This window comes from Petromyzon marinus, chromosome 75 (genome assembly GCF_048934315.1).
Source record: "Petromyzon marinus isolate PM22_M1 ecotype Great Lakes invasive population chromosome 75, UKy_Petmar_22M1.pri1.0, whole genome shotgun sequence".
Classification (NCBI taxonomy): domain Eukaryota; kingdom Metazoa; phylum Chordata; class Hyperoartia; order Petromyzontiformes; family Petromyzontidae; genus Petromyzon; species Petromyzon marinus.
In genome coordinates, this window is record NC_133741.1 from 3,294,794 (window position 1) to 3,309,891 (window position 15,098).

General features: G+C 46.3%; 1 protein-coding gene across 1 annotated transcript in view; it reads right to left on the reverse strand.

The window, feature by feature from the left end:
- LOC116957492 (transmembrane protease serine 9-like) overlaps nucleotides 1-13,994 on the reverse strand; it is a 53,528-nt gene extending 39,534 nt beyond the window's left edge. The window contains exon 1 of the mRNA XM_032979671.2: nucleotides 13,886-13,994. The gene's annotated coding sequence lies outside the window, so the exon portion shown is untranslated. The remainder of the gene's footprint in view (nucleotides 1-13,885) is intronic.
- Nucleotides 13,995-15,098: the final 1,104 nt, after the last annotated feature.

Below are 15,098 nucleotides of genomic sequence, written 5' to 3' on the forward strand. Positions count from 1 at the left end.
GAGGGGTTACAAGCCCCTAGAACCCGTCCAGAGCCCCCTTTGGCCACGGTGGCGGCTACAAACGCCTTGAGGGCCAATCGAAAAAAGTGTTTTAACGCCTCGGCACTGGTCACCACAGCGTTACCATCCGGCACCAATGAGGAGGTAGTATTGTTGGACTACTCACTCAACCACTCACTCACCCTATCACTCAGTCACGCACTCACTCACTCGCCCACTGAATCACTCACGCACTCACCCCATCATACACTCACACACACTCAGACACACACTCACACACACCCTCACACACTCACACACACACTCTCACACACACTCTCACACACACTCACACACACTCTCACACACAAACACTCACACACTCACACACACACTCACACACTCTCACACACAAACACTCACACACACTCACACACACACAGTCACACACACAGTCACACACTCTCACACACTCTCACACTCTCACACACTCTCACACACACTCTCACACACACAGTCACACACACACTCACACACACACTCACACACTCTGACACACACTCTCACACACACACTCACACACTCTCACACACAGTCACACACACACACACACACACTCTCACACACACACTCTCTCACACACACACAGTCACACACACACTCTCACACTCACACTCTCACAGACACACTCTCTCACACACACAGTCACACACACACTCACACACTCTCACACACACACACACACAGTCACACACACACACTCACACACTCTCACACACACACAGTCTCACACACATCTCACACACACACACTGTCACACACACACACAGTCACACACACAGTCACACACACACACTCTCACACACACACACTCACACACACACTCACACACTCTCACACACACACACAGTCACACACACACTCCCACACACGCACACACACTCTCACACTCACACACTCACACACTCTCACACACACACAGTCACACACACTCACACTCTCACACACACACTCACACACTCTCACACACACACTCTCACACACACACTCTCTCACACACACACAGTCACACACACACCCACACACACACACACACTCTCACACTCACACACTCTCACACACACACAGTCACACACACTTACACTCTCACACTCTCACACACACACTCCCACTTTCACACACACACAGTCACACACAGACACTCACACACTCTCACACACACACAGTCACACACACACACATTCTCACACTCTCACACACACACTCCCACTTTCACACACACACAGTCACACACAGACACTCACACACTCTCACACACACACAGTCACACTCACACACATTCTCACACTCTCACACACACACTCACACACACACTCACACACAGTCACACACACAGTCACACACACACTCACACACTCTCACACACACTCACACACTCTCACACGCTTCACCAAACATTGCGCACAATTACGTGGTAATCAGAGAATGTTGAAAGTATGAGGAAGCAAAGTATGGGAGTAACATAACTCTCTGTGTGCGTGTGACTGTGTGTGTGAGCGTGTGTGTGAGTGTGTGTGTGAGTGTTTGTGTGACTGTGTGTGTGAGTGTTTGTGTGACTGTGAGTGTGTGTGTGAGTGTTTGTGTGACTGTGTGTGTGAGTGTGTGTGTGTGACTGTTTGTGTGTGTGTGTCGATCCGTGGCACCTGGGTCTGCCCCGTGACCTCCTGCCAGCGGGCGTTCGACACTTCACGTGGCCTCAGGGTGCACATAGCCTGGCACAAGCGTCGTGGTGACGTCACCGCCACTTAGTGGTGAATGGCGGTTGTTGTTGTGTGTGTTTGTGTGAGGGTGTGTGTGTGTGAGTGTGTGTGTGTGACTGTGTGTATGAGTGTGTGTATGAGTGAGTGTATGAGTGTGTGTGAGTGTGTGTGTGAGTGTGTGTGTTTGTGTGAGTGTTTGAGTGTTTGTGTGTGTGTGTATGAGTGTGTGTATGAGTGAGTGTATGAGTGAGTGTATGCGTGAGTGTGTGTGAGTGTATGAGTGAGTGTGTATGAGTGAGTGTATGAGTGAGTGTATGCGTGAGTGTATGAGTGTGTGTGAGTGTGTGTGTAAGTGTGTGTGTTTGTGTGAGTGTTTGAGTGTTTGTGTGTGTGTGTATGAGTGTGTGTATGAGTGAGTGTATGAGTGAGTGTATGCGTGAGTGTGTGTGAGTGTATGAGTGAGTGTGTATGAGTGAGTGTATGAGTGAGTGTATGCGTGAGTGTATGAGTGTGTGTGAGTGTGTGTGTAAGTGTGTGTGTGAGTGAGTGTGTGTGTGAGTGTGTGTGTGACTGTGTGTGTGAGTGAGTGTATGAGTGAGTGTATGCGTGAGTGTATGAGTGTGAGTGAGTGTATGTATGTGTGAGTGTGTGTGAGTGTATGAGTGGGTGTGTATGAGTGAGTGTGTGAGTGTTTGTGTGAGTGTGTGAGTGTGTGTGTCACTGTGTGAGTGTGTATGAGTGAGTGTATGAGTGAGTGTGTATGAGTGAGTGTATGAGTGTGTGTGTGAGTGTATGAGTGAGTGTATGCGTGAGTGTGTGTGAGTGTATGAGTGAGTGTGTATGAGTGAGTGTATGAGTGAGTGTATGCGTGAGTGTATGAGTGTGTGTGAGTGTGTGTGTAAGTGTGTGTGTGAGTGAGTGTGTGTGTGAGTGTGTGTGTGACTGTGTGTGTGAGTGAGTGTATGAGTGAGTGTATGCGTGAGTGTATGAGTGTGAGTGAGTGTATGTATGTGTGAGTGTGTGTGAGTGTATGAGTGAGTGTGTATGAGTGAGTGTGTGAGTGTTTGTGTGAGTGTGTGAGTGTGTGTGTCACTGTGTGAGTGTGTATGAGTGAGTGTATGAGTGAGTGTGTATGAGTGAGTGTATGAGTGTGTGTGTGAGTGTATGAGTGAGTGTATGCGTGAGTGTGAGTGTTTGTGAGTGCATGAGTGAGTGTGTATGTGTGAGTGTGTGTATGAGTGTGAGTGAGTGTGTATGAGTGAGTGTGTGTATGAGTGTGGGGAGCGATAGGGTAGCGGTTAGTGCACTGCGCTATAACCCAGGCGACCCGGGTTCGACTCCCGCTCACGGCCAACACCAACAGTGACGATTATCTGAACCGATCCCGGGCCTCCCCTAGGTCGACTCAGCCAGAACCTGGTTCGGTGTGTAAACATCGCCACTGGGGAGACAAAGGCGGTCGGGCGTGCTGTGCCGTTCCGGCCTTCATAGGTTCTTGCTATCAGCACTTTCCCCTACAGTCTGTTAAGGCTATGTGGGGTTCTTTGTCTTTGAGTGTGTGACAGGGTGTAAGACATCCTTACAATGCTCAGCTTTAGCCCCTCATTCCTGAAACACGGAGATTATTTTGCTAACCTTACCATTCATTCCTCTCCTATGCTATTATTATGTTGTTGAATTCATGTCGCGCCGAACATAGCCAACCGTGACAAATCGGAGATGCGGGGGAGGGAAAGAACAACGAACTATGGGTCTCTGTGTGAGTCTATGGGTCTCTGTGTGAGTCTATGGGTCTCTGTGTGAGTCTATGGGTCTCTGTGTGAGTCTGTGGGTCTCTGTGTGAGTCTATGGGTCTCTGTGTGAGTCTATGGGTCTCTGTTCGAGTCTATGGGTCTCTGTGTGAGTCTATGGGACTCTGTGTGAGTCTGTGGGTCTCTGTGTGAGTCTATGGGTCTCTGTGTGAGTCTATGGGTCTCTGTGCGAGTCTATGGGTCTCTGTGTGAGTCTGTGGGTCTCTGTGTGAGTCTGTGGGTTTCTGTGTGAGTCTATGGGTGTATGTGTTAGTCTATGGGTCTCAGTGTGAGTCTATGGTTTCTGTGTGAGTCTGTGGGTCTCTGTGATGAGTCTATGGGTCTCTGTGTGAGTCTATGGGTATCTGTGTAAGTCTATGGGTCTCTGTGTGAGTCTATAGGTCTCTGTGTGAGTTGATGGGTCTCTGTGTGAGTTGATGGGTCTCTGTGTGAGTCTATAGGTCTCTGTGTAATTCTTTGGGTCTCTGTGTGAGTCTATGGGTCTCTGTGTGAGTCTATGGGTCTCTGTGTGAGTCTGTGGGTCTCTGTGTGAGTCTATGGGTCTCTGTGTGAGTCTGTGGTCTCTGTGTGAGTCTATGAGTCTCTGTGTGAGTCTATGGGTCTCTGTGTGAGTCAATGGGTCTCTGTGCGAGTCTATGGGTCTCTGTGTGAGTCTATGGGTCTCTGTGCGAGTCTATGGGTCTCTGTGCGAGTCTATGGGTCTCTGTGTGAGTCTATTGGTCTCTGTGTGAGTCTGTGGGTCTCTGTGGTGAGTCTATGGTCTCTGTGTGAGTCTGTGGGTCTCTGTGGTGAGTCTACGGGTTTCTGTGTGAATCTATGGGTCTCTGTGTGAGTCTATGGGTCTCTGTGTGAGTCTATGGGGTCTCTGTGTGAGTCTGTGGGTCTCTGTGTGAGTCTATGGGTCTCTGTGTGAGTCTATGGGTCTCTGTGCGAGTCCATGGGTCTCTGTGTGAGTCTGTGGGTCTCTGTGTGAGTCTGTGGGTCTCTGTGATGAGTCTATGGGTTTCTTTGTGAGTCTATGGGTCTCCGTGCGAGTCTATGGGTTTCTTTGTGAGTCTATGGGTCTCCGTGCGAGTCTATGGGACTCTCTGTGGTGAGTCTATTGGTCTCAGTGTGGTGAGTCTATGGGTCTCCGTGTGAGTCTATGGGTCTCTGTATGAGTCTATGGGTCTCTGTGTGAGTCTACTGGTCTCTGTGTGAGTCTATGGGTCTCTGTGTGAGTCTATGAGTCTCAGTGTAGTGACTCTATGGGTCTCTGTGTAAGTCTTCGGGTTTCTGTGTGAGTCTATGGGTATCTGTGTAAGTCTATGGGTCTCTGTGTGAGTCTATAGGTCTCTGTGTGAGTCGATGGGTCTCTGTGTGAGTCTATGGGTCTCTGTGTGAGTCTGTGGGTCTCTGTGTGAGTCTATGGGTCTCTGTGTGAGTCTGTGGTCTCTGTGTGAGTCTATGGGTCTCTGTGTGAGTCTATGGGTCTCTGTGTGAGTCTGTGGGTCTCTGTGTGAGTCTATGGGTCTCTGTGTGAGTCTGTGGTCTCTGTGTGAGTCTATGGATCTCTGTGTGAGTCTATGGGTCTCTGTGTGAGTCAATGGGTCTCTGTGCGAGTCTATGGGTCTCTGTGTGAGTCTATGGGTCTCTGTGCGAGTCTATGGGTCTCTGTGCGAGTCTATGGGTATCTGTGTGAGTCTATTGGTCTCTGTGTGAGTCTGTGGGTCTCTTTGGTGAGTCTATGGGTCTCTGTGTGAGTCTGTGGGTCTCTGTGGTGAGTCTACGGGTTTCTGTGTGAGTCTATGGGTCTCTGTGTGAGTCTATGGGTCTCTGTGTGAGTCTATGGGTCTCTGTGTGAGTCTGTGGGTCTTTGTGGTGAGTCTACGGGTTTCTGTGAGTCTATGGGTCTCTGTGTGAGTCTATGGGTCTCTGTGTGAGTCTATGGGTCTCTGTGTGAGTCTGTGGGTCTCTGTGTGAGTCTATGGGTCTCTGTGTGAGTCTGTGGGTCTCTGTGTGAGTCTATGGGGCTCTCTGTGGTGAGTATTTGTGTCTCAGTGTGTTGAGTCTATGGTTCTCTGTGTGAGTCTACGGGTCTCTGTGTGAGTCTATGGATATCTGTGTGAATCTATGGGTATCTTTGTCAGCATATGGGTCTCTGTGTGAGTCTATGGATCTCTGTGTGAGTCTATGGGTCTTTGTATGTGTGTTTAACTTATTTTGCACCGTACACGTCTAACATTCTTAGCAATTTACATTATGAGTCCTCCTTTGCCAGAAACAAGATATAGTAATAGGTTTTACCCTGTAAACTGGCACAAAAGCTGACACCTTTATTCAAGGCATCATGTTTGCAATAACCACAACACAAGCAGTCAAAATGCAAACAAAAAGAGACAACTCTGATAATAATATGCACTCTGATAGTGCGCTGTTTTTGAGTTGTACGCCTTTTGGCGTCTTTTGGTCCAACACCAGTTTAGACTAAGGGCTCTAAGAAAAGCCGTCTCGGGTGTGGGCCAATCAAATTCAAGGACGGTGCATATCATTATCAGAGTTTTCTCCTTTTTTTGCATTTTGACTGCTTGTGTTGTGGTTATTGCAAACATGATGCTTTGAATAAAGGTGTCAGTTTTTGTAGCAGATAAAAGGGTAAAACCGATTACTAAATCTAAACAATTCTCAACAAATTAGTTTGTCAATCGTAGCTCCCTGTGGGCTTCGGCATATTGGACGGGAAGAGCATTCCAGACTGCTCCTGAAGCTGCGAGATAACGATGATGATGGTGACGATGTTGACGACGATGACGATGATTGCGATGATGATGATGATGATAACGATGATGATGATGGTGACGATGATGGCGACGATAACGGTGATTGCGATGATGATGATAACGATGATGATGTTGATGATGATGGTGACGATGATGACGATGATGACGATGATTGCGATGATGATGATGATAACGATGATGATGACAATGGCGATGTTGATCATGATGACAAACATGATAACGATGATGACTATGATTGTGATGATGACGAAGATGATAACGATGATGAGGATGATGACGATGAGGACGATTATGATGGCAATGACGATGATGACGATGATGATAACGAAGATGCTGATGTTTATGATAATGACAATGATGATAATGATGACTATGATTACAATGACGACGACGATGATGACGATGATGATGACGATGATGATGATGACGATGATGATGATTACGACAATGACGATGATGGCGATGATGATGATAACGTTGATGATGACGATAATTGCGATGGTGAAAAATATAGTCATTATGATGATGACGATGATGACGATAATGATGATGATCGTGGTGATGATGGTGGTGATAGTGATGATGATATATTGCTAGACCATAAAGTCACCAATGATGACGATGATGACAATGGTGATGATGATGACGATGATGACAATGATGATCATGGTGCTGATGGTGGTGATGATGATGATCATGATGATGACGACGACTATGATGACGATGATGATGGCGAAAATGACGACGATGATGATGACGATGATGGTGATGTTGATGATGGTGATGATGGTGGTGATACTGATGGTGGTGATGATATATACTGTATTGCCAAACCATAAAGTCACCAATGATGACGATGATGACGATGGTGACAATGACAATGATGATGATGATGATGATAACGATGATAACGATGATAATGATGACGATGATGATGACAATTATGACGACGACGATGATGACGATGTTGGTGACGATGATGATGGTTGTGATTGTGGTGATGATGATGATGACGATGATGATGATGATGATGACGATGATGACCATGATGATGATGATGACGATGATGACGATGATGATGGCGATGATGATAATGACGATAATGATGACGATGATGGTGATAATGTTCATGATCATGGTGATAATGTTGATGATGGTGATGATGGTGATGTTGATAATTGGTGATGATCGTGGTGGTGATGATGATATATTGCAAGGCCATAAAATCACCAAAGAGTTAGACAGCACCTCCTGTACACCAGGCCAGGTAGTTAACATCTCCCTAGCCACTGTGATGATGAAAGAGAGAGAGAGACACAGACTCCAAATATACAACAGGCACTACATTACTATACACTACCCTACTATACACTACCCTACTATGCACTACATTACTATACACTACCCTACTATACACTACACTACTATACACTACCCTACTATGCACTACATTACTATACACTACCCTACTATACACTACCCTATTATACACTACACTACTGTACACTACACTACTATACACTGCACTTCTATACACAACACTATACACTACACTATTATACACTACACTACTATACATTACACTATTATACACTACACTATACACTACACTACTATACACTACACTCCTATGCACTACATTACTATACACTACACTAAAATACACTACACTACTATACACTACTATACACTACACTATACACTACACTACTGTACACTACACTACTATACACTGCACTATACACTACACTACTATACACTGCACTATACACTACACTACTACACACTACACTACTATACACTACTTTACACTACACTACTATACACTACACTACTATACACTACACTACTATACACTACACTACTATAAATTACACTGTACACGACACACTACACTACTATACACTACACTACTATATATTACACTACTATACACTACACTATACACTACACTATACACTACTATACACTACACTACTATACACTACACTCTACACTACTATACACTACACTACTATACACTACACTACTATACACTACCCTACTATACATTACACTATACACTACTATACACTAAACTACTATACACTACACTATACACTACACTACTATACACTACACATATTATTATCAGATTGTCTCTTGTGTTTACATTTTGACTGCTTGTGTTGTGGTTATTGCAAACATGATGCCTTGAATAAAAGTGTCAGTTTTTGTGCCAGTTAAAAAGGGTAAAACCTATTACTACAATTATTATTGTTGGTTCTTTCGGTAAAGTCACCACCACGTAGAAGGGAAACATTAAAATAATAAAAATATAAAACAATAAAATTATTGTAAAACAGTAAAATAATTAGTCTTGGTTCTTTCGGTAAAGTCACCACCACGTAGAAGGGAAACATTAAAATAATAAAAATATAAAAAATAAAATTATTGTAAAACAATAAAATTATTATTGTTAGTTCTTTCGGTAAAGTCACCACCACGTAGAAGGGAAACATTAAAACAATAAAAAAAATATAAAACAATACATTATTGTAAAACAATACAATTATTATTCTTGGTTCTTTTGGTAAAGTCACCACCACGTAGAAGGGAAACATTAAAATAATAAAACAATATAAAACAATTAAATTATTGTAAAACAATACAATTAATATTCTTGGTTCTTTCGGTAAAGTCACCACCACGTAGAAGGGAAACATTAAAACAATAAATAAATAAATAAATTCTTGTACAACAATAAAATTATTATTCTTGGTTTTTTCGGTAAAGTCACCACCACGTAGAAGGGAAACATTAAAACAATAAAATTATTGTAAAACAATACAATTAATATTCTTGGTTCTTTCGGTAAAGTCACCACCACGTAGAAGGGAAACATTAAAATAATAAAAATATAAAACAATAAAATTATTGTAAAACAATACAATTATTATTGTTGGTTCTTTCGGTAAAGTCACCACCACGTAGAAGGGAAACATTAAAATAATAAAAAATACAAAACAATTAAATTCTCACGACGTTTACAGCAGGAGCAGCAATCATCATCAGGTGCGAAAACCACAGCAAGAGCAATTTGACGATGACCGCTATAAATTAAATTTTTTTTCTATTAACATGACTTTAATTTGCTTATATTCTACGCGATTCTAATGAACGAAGTGTAACTATATACAGATACGACTACTAAGCTACATGAGAATAGGTTTTCCACTTTTTTTTTCTAGCAACAAAACAGCTGAAAACTTTTTTTACAAGGAATCGTGTCTAGTACACACGATGCATCGCACCCTATGAAGGCCGGCAAGGCACACACAGAGGGTGGTGGGTGGCCAGCACACACAGTGACACACTCACACAGTGACACACTCACACAGTGACACACACACAGTGACACACACACAGTGACACTCACACAGTGACACACACAGTGACACTCACACACAGTGACACACACACAGTGACACACACACAGTGACACTCACACAGTGACACACACACAGTGACACTCACACAGTGACACACACACACACAGTGACACACACAGTGACACACACACAGTGACACACACAGTGACACACACACAGTGACACTCACACAGTGACACACACACAGTGACACACAGTGACACACACACAGTGACACACACAGTGACACACACACAGTGACACTCACACAGTGACACACACACACAGTGACACTCACACAGTGACACACACAGTGACACACACACAGTGACACTCACACAGTGACACACACACAGTGACACACACAGTGACATACACACAGTGACACTCACACAGTGACACACACACAGTGACACACACACAGTGACACACACAGTGACACTCACACAGTGACACACACACAGTGACACACACACAGTGACACACACTCACACAGTGACACACACACAGTGACACACACACAGTGACACACACAGTGACACACACACACAGTGACACACGTACACACAGTCACACACACAGTGACACACACAGTGACACACAGTGACACACGCACAGTGACACAGAGTGACACACACAGTGACACACACAGTGACACATGCACACAGTGGCATACACAGTGACACACGCAGTGACACACACGCACACAATGACACACACAGTGACACACACACACAGTGACACATACACAGTGACACACACGCACACAGTGACACACACAGTGACACATACACAGTGACAACAACAACAACCGCCATTCGCCACTAAGTGGCGGTGACGTCACCACGACGCTTGTGCCAGGCTATGTGCACCCTGAGTCCACGTGAAGTGTCGAACGCCCGCTGGCAGGAGGTCACGGGGCAGACCCAGGTGCCACGGGTCGACTGACTGAGATGACTGGCTGATGCACCACCTGTGCCCCCTACTGTGCCAACCTGCTGTGCTTTAGCCACCCGGCGCTCCGCTCGTTGTTGTGAGCGTCGCTCACAGTGACACACACACAGTGACACACAGTGACACACACACAGTGACACTCACACAGTGGCACACACACAGTGACACTCACACAGTGACACACACACACAGTGACACACACAGTGACACTCGCACAGTGACACACACACAGTGACACACACACAGTGACACACAGTGACACACACACAGTGACACTCACACAGTGACACTCGCACAGTGACACACACACAGTGACACACACACAGTGACACTCACGCACAGTGACACACACACACAGTGACACACAGTGACACACACACAGTGACACTCGCACAGTGACACACACACAGTGACACTCACACAGTGACACTCACGCACAGTGACACACACACGCAGTGACACACACACACAGTGACACACACACACAGTGACACACACACAGTGACACACACACAGTGACACACAGTGACACACACACAGTGACACTCGCACAGTGACACACACACAGTGACACTCACACAGTGACACTCACGCACAGTGACACACACACACAGTGACACACACACACAGTGACACTCACACAGTGACACACACACAGTGACACACACACACACACACAGTGACACAGAGTGACACATATAGTGACACACACAGTGACACACTCACACAGTGACACATACACACACAATGCTACACACTCACACAGTGACACACGTACACACAGTCACTCACACAGTGACACACGTACACACAGCGACACACACAGTGACACATACACACAGTGGCATACACAGTGACACACACAGTGACACACACACACACAGTGACACAGAGTGACACACATAGTGACACACACAGTGACACATACACACAGTGACACATAGTGGCATACACAGTGACACACACAGTGACACATACACACAGTGGCACACGCAGTGAAACTCACACACACACAGTGACACAGAGTGACACACACAGCGACACACACAGTGACACACACAGTGACACACACACAGTGACACAGAGTGACACACACAGCGACACACACAGTGACACACACAGTGACACACTCACACAGTGACACACACACACAGTGACACACACAGTGACACACACACACACAGTGACACAGAGTGACACACACAGTGACACACACAGTGACACTCACACAGTGACACACACACAGTGACACACACAGTGACACACTCACACAGTGACACATACAAACACAGTGCTACACACACAGTGACACATACACATAGTGACACACACAGTGACACACGCAGTGACACTCACACACACAGTGACACAGAGTGACACACACAGTGACACACACAGTGACACTCACACACACACAGTGACACACAGTGACACTCACACACACACAGTGACACACAGTGACACACACAGTGACACATACACAGTGAGACACGTACACACAGCCACACACACAGTGACACACACAACAGTGACACTCACACAGTGACACGCACAGTGACACTCACACACACACAGTGACACACAGTGACACACACAGTGACACATACACAGTGACACACGTACACACAGTCACACACACAGTGACACACACAACAGTGACACTTACACAGTGACACGCACAGTGACACTCACACACACACAGTAACACACAGTCACACACACAGTGACACACACAGTGGCATACACAGTGACACACACAGTGATACACACAGTGACACATGCACACAGTGACACACAGTGACACATACACACAGTGGCATACACAGTGACACACGCAGTGACACACACGCACACAGTGACACACACAGTGACACACTCACACAGTGACACATACACAGTGACACACGCAGTGACACACACGCACACAGTGACACACACAGTGACACACACGCACACAGTGACACACACAGTGACACACTCACACAGTGACACATACAAACACAATGCTACACACTCACACAGTGACACACGTACACACAGTGACACACACACAGTGACACACGTACACACAGTGACACACACAGTGACACACACACAGTGACACACGTACACACAGTGACACACGTACACACAGTGACCCACGCACACACAGTGACACATACAGTGACACACACGTACACACAGTGACACATACAGTGACACACACGTACACACAGTGACACACTCACACACAGTGACACATACAGTGACACACACGTACACACAGTGACACATACAGTGACACACACGTACACACAGTGACACACTCACACACAGTGACACATACAGTGACACACACGTACACACAGTGACACATACAGTGACACACACGTACACACAGTGACACACTCACACACAGTGACACATACAGTGACACACTCACACACAGTGACACATACAGTGACACACTCACACACAGTGACACATACAGTGACACACTCACACACAGTGACACATACAGTGACACACGCACACACAGTGACACATACAGTGACACACACGTACACACAGTGGCACACACACTCACACACAGTGACACACACAGTGACACACTCACACACAGTGACACACACACAGTGACACACGCACACACAGTGACACATACAGTGACACACACGTACACACAGTGGCACACACACTCACACACAGTGACACACACAGTGACACACTCACACACAGTGACACACACACAGTGACACACGCACACACAGTGACACATACAGTGACACACACGTACACACAGTGGCACACACACAGTGACACACGCAGTGACACACACAGTGACACATACAAACACAATGCTACACACTCACACAGTGACACACACACAGTGACACACGCAGTGACACACACAGTGACACATACAAACACAATGCTACACACTCACACAGTGACACACACACAGTGACACACACAGTGACACACCCACAGTGACACACGCACACACAGTGACACATACAGTGACACACACGTACACACAGTGGCACACACACAGTGACACACACAGTGACACACACACAGTGATACACGCACACACAGTGACACATACAGTGACACACACGTACACACAGTGGCACACACACAGTGACACACGCAGTGACACACACAGTGACACACGCAGTGACACACTCACACATGCACTACGCACTCACCTTGTCCACAAATTCGCGTGACTTCAATTGAACCCACCACTGTGGTTCTTATAGACACTGAAACACAACGCTTCCTCATACCGACAGAGACGGGGTGGGTTACCGGCGGAGAAGGGGTGGGTACCACTCCCAGCATTGTCTTAGAGGAGGACACGGTAGGTTACCTGTTTAGAATGCCACATTATATGCGCTGGTGTATGCAGTTTGTGTGTGGTGGTGGTGGTGGTGTGTGTGTGGTGTGTGTGGTGTGTGAGGGAGCGGTGGTGCAGCGGTTAGCGCTACGAACCTGGCGACCCGGGTTCGATTCCCGCTCGCGGACAGAACCAGAACCAGTGACGATTCTCTGAACTGGTCCTGGGACTCCCCTAGGTCGACTCAGCCGCAAATGAGTACCTGATGCGGTATGGAAACATTGTCACTGGTGAGACAAAGGCGGTCGGGCGTGGTGCTGGCCACCCACCCCGTCGTGTGGCGTTACCGGCCTTCATAGGTGCTGCTCGCTAACAGCACTTGCCCCTACAGTCTGTTAAGGATATATGGGGGATCTTTGTCTTTGTTGCCTTGTGTGTGTGTGTGGTGTGTCTGTTGTGTGGCATGGGTTGTGTGCTGTGTGTGTGTCTGTTGTGTGCTGTGTGTGTGTCTGTTGTGTGCTGTGTGTGTGTCTGTTGTGTGCTGTGTCTGTTATGTGGTGTGTGTGCTGTGTGTGTGCTATGTCTGTGTGCTGTTTGTGTGTGCTCAGTCTGTGTGTGTGCTGTTTTGTGTGGTATGTGCGTCTGTTGTGTGCTATCTGTTATGTGGTGTGTGTGCTGTGTGTGTGCTCAGTCTGTGTGTGTGTGTGTGCTCTGTGTGCTGTGGTGTTCGTGTGCGGTGTGGTGTATGGTGTAGTGTATACTCCTTGGTTCTTTCGGCAAAGTCACGTATAAAATATGAAATAAATTAAATCGCGACTTTTCGATTGCAACACAAGCAATCATCATCAGGTGTGACAACTACAGCAATACTTTTTTTTTAGCTGAAGCGGAAGAGATGGGAGGAGCAAGGGAGCCGGGGGGCGGGGTATGGGGAGGGTAGCGTTGCGTGGAATGTTTCAGGACTGGGGGAATGGGCAGGGCTAGAAAGGTCCAGAAAACCAATGCCACTTGCAGCAGAGCCAATGAAAGACATGGAAGCAACAGTAGCAGACGTTGGAGTAGTGCAACAAAAAAAAGGCAAC